Source organism: Ceratina calcarata, unplaced genomic scaffold, assembly GCF_001652005.2.
Source record: "Ceratina calcarata isolate Rehan_Ccalc_2016 unplaced genomic scaffold, ASM165200v1 scaffold379.2, whole genome shotgun sequence".
NCBI classification, from domain to species: domain Eukaryota; kingdom Metazoa; phylum Arthropoda; class Insecta; order Hymenoptera; family Apidae; genus Ceratina; species Ceratina calcarata.
Genome location: NW_017161115.1, coordinates 15,645 through 21,830, shown reverse-complemented (window position 1 = coordinate 21,830; position 6,186 = coordinate 15,645). Strand labels below are relative to the sequence as shown.

Below are 6,186 nucleotides of genomic sequence, written 5' to 3'. Positions count from 1 at the left end.
TAGATAGATAGATGATAGCGAAGTCATGCTTAGCTAAGAATAAATAGAAATTGATAGATTAATTGATTTTCCATTATTCAGTATTGGTATCATTAATTTCGTATGGTAGAAATTCATCATGGCCCGCGTCGTGTGAAAAATAACCAGGCCAAAGAGAAGAAGGTGGTATGAAAAAAAATGTAGAAAGGTAGAACGCGTGGGAAGTAAAGAGGAAGGAGAACCGAAAAGCGAGCGGTTTGTATCAGACCGGTACTTATAGGCAGCTTTCAAGTGGGCACCTACATGAATAAAAAATATGCCTCTGACTCGCGCCGACCTATTTCGACTCGCCGTTTCTCTCTCTCTTTCTCTCTCGCTCTCGCTCCTTCTTCATCCCTTGTAACGATGAATATTAGAAGGGAAAACGAATTCGTGATATGTTAGAGGGCAAACAGAAATTCTTTTTTCCGGCTGATGATTGATTACGCGACAGATCGATGCCATCGACCGGCTCCCGTCATTTTTCATACCTGAATAATGTTTGAACGAAATCAATCCCCTCCTCCGTTCGCGTGTGCCACATTCATGAATGATTCAAAGATTAATTATCGCGGCTATTCGTTACATAATACATTTCACACTATAAAAGACGCGAATAAAGGTAGTAATTTTTAAATATAAAATTAGGAGAAGTACAATTGAACAAGTGAAGCAGCCAATAACGTTAAATACCCGAACTCTTGCCACTCACTCGTCCTCAATGCAACAAGTTTCAATCAAACTTCAAATGCAATATGAAAGAAAGAAAGAAAGCAAAAGACAACTGTCACATGCTCTTAAGATTTCATACGTTCAATATTTACGAATTTTCCACAAGCACGTAAAGTCTGCAATCAATTTTTACGACATGCAATTCACGAGGTCGGAACGGAATTAGGAATCAGCAGTACAACGAGATTGGTCGATCGATTCGAACTCACCGCCAATGTTTGCGTTCGATCCTCTTGGTAGCACCCTTTCTTATCCGAAAATGGACGAACACCTCGTGTGCGGAGCGCGGCTCGCACTGAGCTCACGACGCGAAGCGAAACGAATCCGGGGTTCCCTCCTGGCGTTCGTGTTCCTCCGCTGCCACTAGCTCTCTCTCTCTCTCTCTCTCTCTCTCTCTCTCTTTCTCTCTTTCTCTCTCAGTCACTCATTCCTCCCCTGGTTCACGGCCCTCCAGTTCCAGTTACGTCGAACACGATGCGCAACCTCGGAATATTTATGCCACCACCACCACCACCACCACTGCCACCTCCAACACCACCTACCCTTAGTGGACAACCGCTTCCAGATCGAAAATTGTTTCCCTCTTCAACCACGTCCTGGAAGAATCTACTTTTGTGCGAATAACCGAACTATTCGCGTTCCAGATAGGAATTCTTCATGGTTAAATTAAGTTTGTATGAATATTTACATAAAAACAATGACAAAGTATTGAAATTTTAACAGTTATTAGATATTACATTAATAAAGCACTGTAAAANTAGTATATTTATCGAACTTCATTTAACTCAAGTATTCCCAATAAGATATTCACAATAAAAATTTTTGAGTAAACGTCGTGTTTCCAAAAAATTGATGTATTTTGGATTTGTGTGGAGAGAACGGCGTGCGTGGGCGAGATGGTCACGCGATGTTCCCTCGTTTCCATGTAACACTATTCGACGGCGTAAACGGCCGCGGCGTGCCACGTGAACAGGGGAAGGCTGCGAGAGAAGGTATACATAGTACGTATAGTTAAATGTTATGCCGTTGCCGCTGGGTTGGTTAATTGGTCAGAGCAAGCCAGTTAGTTTCATTACGTTACCTCCATCTTCGTGGGTTTCGCACAATGGAGGCCTCTTCTAGTATTGGGGCCACTAGGCCTGCTACCGTTCCGCAGCCTCTTTATCGGAACGAGGCGCGTTCGCTATCAGAAAATTCAAAATCTTTTATAAACATTTTTATTTATTTTCAATAAACATTTCGGCCATTCTTNGCTCAATTGACCGTTAAACGCACCGAACTCCTTTTAACCTGGGCAGGAGACAACCAAACGACCAGCAATTACCACACCCCTACGTCCACCGACTTCCTTCGCCGAAACGTGACCAGCCACTAACTTTTTAACGAGAACGTCTACTCTTGCTGACCATGAATTACAAGGAAGTTCTAATACGCTCGGCTTCCGACTCAACCCTTCACTCACCCTTAGAAATTGTTCTCTACCCGCTTTTTTCTTCGGACTTCAGTTAGGAGTTCCTATCCCTAACAGAAATATTTTACCGTTTCGCATCAAATACTTATGAGTCTGTGATGGATTCTTAAGCACATGGCTAATACATATTTATAATTGTTGGCACGAGATATGCAGAGCTTTTAAGATATCTGCTAATTTGAGAAAAAGAATGTTTCAGCTGAGACGTCTGCCACTCGCATTCCTATTACTTTCATACTCTATCCCTTTTCTTTCATTGCGCGTTAAAAGTGTACAAGAACGTTGGAGCCGTAAAACCGGTTCGCTTGTTCCCCGGAAACTTTGCGGCGAAACGAAATTATCGTGTAAAATGAAATTTCGCGTCGCGTTCGATTATTGCGTTACACTCGAGCTTAATTGAATTGGGAAACTTTCCCTTCCTCTCTTTCACGCCTTTCCATCCGCGTCCCCTCGTCTGTTCCTCGTAGGAAGGAATATTCGAGTCCAAATCGAAGAACCTCGGATCGAACTAGTCGACGACGAAAAATACTTCCGATCTTAATCTAATTTTAATAAACTGTAGATTATTTCTGTTCAGAATGTACTTGTGCTTTAAAGAAATCGCGTTTATTTTTGTATCATGACTATCCAAACTGGCTTTGAGACCAGAATATTCCTTAATCGCTCAAGGTGTATCGTGTATCATCTGCGACTACCTGCGAGTCCTAATAACCTTATTACCTAGTAAATCCCAGGGACCTACCCTTCCTGGCTAATTCTTACCCCTGCATGTCCCAAGGTCTTGAGTCCTCGGTTCGCCTGCGACCTCCGTATTGTAGCGAACACCTGAGTATACCTGACCCCAGCTGTTAACGATTATTTACTATCCTGTGGCTCTTGGAACCTGACACTCTCTGACAAATTATACTGCCTGTTACTAGCCCGTCCACACTCTTTACTCGAGATATACTAATCGTAAGGATAGATTGGATCACCTGACGACTGTCTCATTCCGGACTTGGTAATAATGAAAACGAAGCGACATAAATACGCATTCGAAATCCTGAGGCGAACGTAAACGCGGGGTCAACCGCGGATGGAATCGAGTGAAAAGAATCCGCGAACTCGGTAAGGTCGATATTTACTCTGGCAGAAATCCAGGGTCGTAACGGTGCCAACTCGGATGCGGATAATATCGCGTCCTCCGCTCGAGATATGCCGCGTAATTATCGCCTCTCGACGAATTCGCGCCCCCAATTTTCTTTTTCCACTCTCGCGACTCGAGAGAGATTAAACAGGGAAACTCGTGAAAAGGGTCGGCAGACATTCGAATTTAGCCGAACGGCGAAGTTCGCGAGAAACGCGAGAAAATCAGCAGCCAGCCATTCGGCCAGGTAATCGATAATTTCTTTTTATTCGAGCCGCGACCCCGAAAGGTATTCATTTGGAAGTATAAAAGCCGAAGGTTTCGATACCTTTAAACGGGTTCGCTCGGTGCTTCGTTAAAACCCGGGAAAATAAAGAGAGCCAAAGTCGGGAGGGAGTCGGGATAAACGATTATCGCGGGCATCTCCGGGGAATCGTTGCGTACGAGACGGATGAACCGGTCTTATCGCTGCCAGACTCACGAGAACGCACCGTGAAATCAGTAGAAGTCCGGTCTTTCTATTTCTCTATGGGAAGGGAATTCTCTAAAGTCCCCACGATTGGATCTGGCTACCCTACGTTGTCGAAGGGTGTCCCTGCTTACCCACCCTTGCAGGGACGTACTTTACGCTTGTAACATTGTATCTTACTGTTATACATATAAACGGAAACAAATAAAAATTCTTTATGACCGAGAAAAATAGGTGTAATAATTTTATAAACCTTACTTCTCTGTAATTATCATTTCTCCTAAACGTTCATTGCTTTAAATGTTGGACACAGCTTTTTATATGTCTTAAACTTTTGGCAGAGGTCTTAAGCTTATACAACCTTAAGAAGGCATTAAGTTAAGAAAATATTAAAAATAAGTAGATATAATAAATATAAATATATTCTATATATATGAAGATTTTCATGTGATGTACTGACCTAAAATATTTTAGTACCACATTGAAATACCTTTAAGAAGGGTTATCTGTAGGATTCTTGAAACTATTTGTTTCGGTCGCGAGAGACAGAACGTGTATGTTGAATCAGAATTTACCTCCTGGAATTACTTTGAAGAGCGAAGGAGTTTGCGTGCGCTAGAAACGCTCGGTCGCAGTAGAACGAGCCCGTCTATGGTCAGACGCGAGCTAACAGGTGGAATACCCGAATCAAAAGCTACATTCCTATTCTAAATCTTATTGCGTTTCCCTTTGCAGTTGTAACGCAATATATAACTTGTTGAAACTGCATTATTTTTTAATGTTTATTAAACACATTTAATATATGAAATATTTTATTCTTGTAATTAAAGTTTTAACATATAAAATATATTTTATTTACAATTAAATTTTTAATATATGAAATATTTGTTTCTTGCAATTAAAGTTTATATTATAATAATTTAAAAAAACAGTATTCTTAAAATTAAAAATTGGACTTAGTATATTTATCGAACTTCATTTAACTCAAGTATTCCCAATAAGATATTCACAATAAAAATTTTTGAGTAAACGTCGTGTTTCCAAAAAGTGGATCTATTTTGGATTTGTGTGGAGAGAACGGCGTGCGTGGGCGAGATGGTCACGCGATGTTCCCTCGTTTCCATGTAACACTATTCGACGGCGTAAACGGCCGCGGCGTGCCACGTGAACAGGGGAAGGCTGCGAGAGAAGGTATACATAGTACGTATAGTTAAATGTTATGCCGTTGCCGCTGGGTTGGTTAATTGGTCAGAGCAAGCCAGTTAGTTTCATTACGTTACCTCCATCTTCGTGGGTTTCGCACAATGGAGGCCTCTTCTAGTATTGGGGCCACTAGGCCTGCTACCGTTCCGCAGCCTCTTTATCGGAACGAGGCGCGTTCGCTATCAGAAAATTCAAAATCTTTTATAAACATTTTTATTTATTTTCAATAAACATTTCGGCCATTCTTAATACAAACGTCTTGTAAATTAGACTGCAAATATATCAATGCATCGTACCGTTACAGTCAGAATCAGTAGACAAAATTATGAGAAACGCAAGACGTCAGAGAAATTGTTAAAAATGAGTCTCATTTAACAATCATATCCGACCTCCCCAATACACAATTTTTCAATTTTATTTCCTTGCCTCCCCCGCAGCCTCTCTACCAATACGCAGGTAAACTACTCAATCTTCCATTTCCTTTACGAACTTCTAAATTGTTTCTCGCAGTTTCTTACTGGGAAACTCCTCCCATGACTACATGAAATTCGTTCCAAACGTTCGCTTCCTATTTCCAATCCAAACGCTAGATTTCCGTCATGAAAAATTCCTGTCGAAAATTTCAGTTCACCTCCAATCGTAAAACAGGTGATAGACACAGGCGTATAAGCAGACGTTGCGTATGAGGAGGATAAGAAGGAAGAGAGGTGTGCGTACGTGAACGGCAAGAAGGACCGTGGAGGGCATCGTTAATGACCCGACTCTAAAGTGGCAAAGAATTGCACGGTGACACGCATGCTGCTCCACGCTCTATATCTGCCCTGCATCCAGCGCAGGGCCTCTAAAAGCTACGCGACTACTACGCGTCCGCAAGTTTTGTTATCGTCGTTGCCAGAGCGAGGTAGACAGAGCTTTAGTGCAAGGTTAGTCGGCGATGAGTGAAGTGCCAGTCCTAACCGCGGCCATTGTTCGTCGGTAGCGGCTAGGATCCACGAGGACTTCGACACCTGAAGAAAATCTCTGCTGTGAGTTCGTCAAAATCAACCCTTTCGAAAATCAGATTAAAATTTTTTAACTCCGTTTTAACGAGACTTCGTCAGCTTTTCTAAAACTAGTTTCTGATCGTGGGAGAGATACATATAGTGGAACTGTAAAAAGAGTTTATCC

At 41.9% G+C, this 6,186-nt stretch overlaps 2 protein-coding genes across 2 annotated transcripts in view; one reads left to right on the top strand and one right to left on the bottom strand.

Moving 5' to 3' along the window:
• LOC108625888 (glutathione S-transferase-like) overlaps positions 1-1,069 on the bottom strand; it is a 9,811-nt gene extending 8,742 nt beyond the window's left edge. The window contains exon 1 of the mRNA XM_018026219.2: positions 960-1,069. The gene's annotated coding sequence lies outside the window, so the exon portion shown is untranslated. The remainder of the gene's footprint in view (positions 1-959) is intronic.
• Positions 1,070-5,888: 4,819 nt separating this feature from the next.
• Positions 5,889-6,186, top strand: part of LOC113464462 (carcinine transporter-like) — a 15,929-nt gene continuing 15,631 nt past the window's right edge. Inside the window, exon 1 of the mRNA XM_026814349.1 lies at positions 5,889-6,044. The gene's annotated coding sequence lies outside the window, so the exon portion shown is untranslated. The remainder of the gene's footprint in view (positions 6,045-6,186) is intronic.